The 3,880-nt window shown below is 34.2% G+C and overlaps 1 protein-coding gene across 1 annotated transcript in view; it reads left to right on the plus strand.

Moving 5' to 3' along the window:
* Positions 1-3,880, plus strand: part of CCSER1 (coiled-coil serine-rich protein 1) — a 1,871,951-nt gene that overhangs the window by 274,353 nt on the left and 1,593,718 nt on the right. The window lies entirely within an intron of this gene.

Here is a 3,880-nt window from a genome sequence, read left to right on the forward strand (position 1 = left end):
CATTTCGCAGGTTGTTAATGAGTCTTCCTCCAATCCTGATGCCACTTTTTTCTTCATATAACTCAGCTTATTTTAAGTTGTTCAAAAAAATATTTGCAATCACTAAGTCGTTTGTCTTACAAAATTTTGTCATGATCTCCAACATCATTTCTATCACCAAGGCATCACAACAACATACAAACCACTTCATTATGAAAAACTGACAAAGAAGTGGTGGAATACTTATTTTAGGGTGGCACAATTCTGGCACTGTGAGTTAATATGCCAGACTGCAAAGCCATTTGAACTGCTAGGTTGGCGGTTCAAACTCACTAATTGCTCCTCGGAAACCCTAGACAGGGTCATTATGGGTTGGAATTGACTCAATGGCATTAACAACAACAAAAATTCAATTCTAATCAATGGTGATAAAAGAATTTTATGAAAATCCTAGAGTATAAAAAATGATTCAAGCAGAAACAGCCATTAATTTTCCTTTGTCTTTCTTCAGTAAGAATCAACTCGACAGCAACTAACAATTGTCTTTCTTGATCTTCCAGGTAGAGTTAGTTACTCTCCTTCTGAGCATCCATAGAACTTTGCTCTTATCTCTATATTTGCATTTATATGTTGTTGTTGCTGCTGTTAAGTGCCACAGAGTCAGTTCCAATTTATAGCCTTATATAGGTTTTCCATGGAGCAGCTGAAAGGTCGGCCTTATTGTTTAAAATGACCTTGAGGTCTATTGCTTATCCTGTAGCACCACACCAGAACTCCAGCACTTATATGTTGTTGTTGTTAAATGCCATGAAGTCAGATTCGATTCATGGTGACTCTGTATAAGGTTTCCAAGAAGCAGCTGGTGAGTTGAAACCACTGATCTTACAGTTCAAACTGATCTTGATGCCGAATGTTTATCCTATAGTGCCACACTAGGCTTCATACTTGTCTTAAATTTCACTTATGTTTATTTAGGAATAAATGGCTGTTTTATTCAACTTCTATCCTTACTGTCTCATGCCAAGTGTACCTTGTTTAGTAAATATTTGTTTCTAATATTCTTTTTGAATGTACATGATCTTCATAGAGTAAGAAGTTATTCCCAAAAGAATGGTATAAGTTTGCTGTTTTTGTTAGGTGCCAATGAGTCTGTATTTGACTCCATATTTGACTCATAGTGGCCCCATGTGACAAAGTAGAATTGTCTTGTGGAGTTTTTCAGACATAATCTTTATGGAATCAAATCTTCAGGTCTTTTCCCCACAAAGCCTTTGGATGGGTTTGAACCAACAAAGTTTTGTTTAGCAGTAACATACTTAACTATTTGTAGACCAGGACTCTTTCAATCTAAAGAAAACCTGTTGTAATTAGAAAACCTCATTCATCACAAATTTCTACAGTTAGTTTTCTAATAGTTTGAAGCAAGCAGATCTTAGACAATATTTTCTTCACGTTATAAATAAAATACCAGGGAAGAATATATGTAAAATAAAAACAATTTACAGTTTACTTGTTTGTTTTCAGAAATTCTTTAATCACTACTGGGGTTGGCTTACATTTCAGCATACATATATATATATATGGAGTCTGGCGTGAGGCTGCAGGATAATGTGCTAGACTACAGGGTCAGTTTGAACGGAAAGGTCGGCAGTTCAAATTAATCAGCCACTCCTTGGAAACCCTATACAAGGCTGCTATGAGTTGGAACCACCTTGACGGCACTTAACAACAACAACATATGTAATTCTCAGTATTTAAATATAACTTCTTCTTGTTATGAAGTGCTGTCAAGTCACTTGTGACTTACAGTGAGCAGCTGATGGGTTTGAACTGCCCACCTTTTGGTCAGCATTCCAGTGCTTATCCTACAGCCCCACACTAGAACTTAGAAAAGTAAAAGACAAATACTGTCAATTCCCTTTATACTTTCTGCTTCCTATATTTCACTCAAGCAGCCCTGCTGGTGCCATGGGTTAAGCATTGGAGTACTAATGGAAGGTTGGTGTTTTGAACTCACCAGCAGCTCTGTGGGAAGTAGATGAATCAGTTAAAGATTTATCGTCTTTGAAACGCTATGGAGCAGTTTTACTTTGCCTTCAAGGGCCTTCAGCCACAATCAACTGACAGCAGTAGATTTGGACTTTTGTGTTTTGTTCTCGAGTTATTTCTTAGTTTTCATACATTAGATGTACTTTTGTAGTTCGTGTATATCAATGATTTTGTTCTGTCTATTATCCATGGAGTCTTGGTGTGGCACTATGGGTTAAAGTGCTGGACTACAAAGTTGGTTTGAACCTTAAGGTCAGTGGTTGAGATGAACCACTGTACAGGGTCACTATGGGTCAGAACCAACTCAAGGGCACTAAACAACAACAAAAATAATAAATAGGATGATTATAGTTGATGTATTTTCTTTTTAATTCTATTGTCCCTTAAATAAAGCTCTTAAGTAGTTATTTCATGATTTTAATGCCAATCTTTATTCACAATTTTGAAGTTTAACAAGGAAAACTGAAGAATTAAATGAAGCATAAAAAAGTTTGTTCATAGAAATAAAATCAAAGCCTGAAATAACACTCTAGTTTTGTTCTTTACACCGATCACTATTTGCTAAAATAGTAATGATCATGTCTTTCCTGTATCCCAAAGCAATAAATGCACAATGGCTCAGAACAAAGCTGGAAAAAGATATATTGTGAATTGTACCATTATTCTTTATCATCCTTCCCTTTGTTCTTTAAAAAAGAAGGAAATAAAAATAAAATACAAAAATAGAAAGAAAGCAAACATAATTAAGAATGTTAAAGAACTTTATACTGTCCAAGTATTATTTGAAGAATAATGTATGTTGATCTAATTTAGAACCATAATTGTTCATCTTTAAGACTTGCTGCTTATCTTTTCTGCTTGGAGAATTGCTACCTATTGCTATACATTTTGAACAATATTCATTGTTATCCTTTTCTAATCCAAGTACTACTGTTACATATTTGGATATGCTCTTCAGGGCCCTTAAACAGTGAAAACCAGGAGATAATATAAAATGTAATCTTCAGTGATTATTTAGGATTATTCCAAATTGCTCTGTGATTCCTTCCACTGAAGACCAATTATAAGAGGCAGTTACTCTAAAATAGAATAAATATTTGGAGATATATTGATTAAAAAGGTCATTTAGATGTACAGTAACTCTTTTTTAGCACAAGCACACATACATACACACACCTCAAAAATCTTTAAAATGTTCAGGATAAGCCCTGGACTGCAAGGTTGGTTTGAGCCACAAACTTGACAGTTCAAACTCATCAGATACTCCTCAGAAACTCTTTTTAGGTTCCCTGTAAGTTAGAACTGACTCAATAACACGTAACAACAGCAACAACAAACAATATAAATTAATTAACTGTTGATTAACATGGGAATTTGAATTTGCTTTGTGAATTTTGTTAATGTTTTTATATTGGTTATCTTTTAGGTCACATTACCTTAGGTTATAGGAAAACATATTAGAGTGCTTGATACTAAAATTGTCTCTGAAAAGCGGTATGTTGTACTGGAAATGAAATGAATAAGCCATGAATTGAAGTTTTGTTTATTTCTAAACTTTTTTCTCTAAGCAGACATGAAAGACTTTTTTTTCTTTAATCTATCATGCTCATTTTATTTCCTCTTTATATGGAATAATTTGCTCCTGTTTTCACATAGGAAACATCCAATCTTTCTGGGAATTAATTTTTTTAATCTACTCTTTCTCAGACATGAGCATACAGTTTACCTATAACTTGTGATTGAAAATTACATATCTAAGTTTTGATATCTTGGTGAGATTTCTAGAGGATGATGATTATGAATTATTGTCAATTGCATCCTATGCAGCTCTAGAATAGCCTGTAGCCACGAA

The sequence above is a fragment of the Chrysochloris asiatica genome, unplaced genomic scaffold, assembly GCF_000296735.1.
Source record: "Chrysochloris asiatica unplaced genomic scaffold, ChrAsi1.0 scaffold00218, whole genome shotgun sequence".
Classification (NCBI taxonomy): Eukaryota; Metazoa; Chordata; class Mammalia; order Afrosoricida; family Chrysochloridae; genus Chrysochloris; species Chrysochloris asiatica.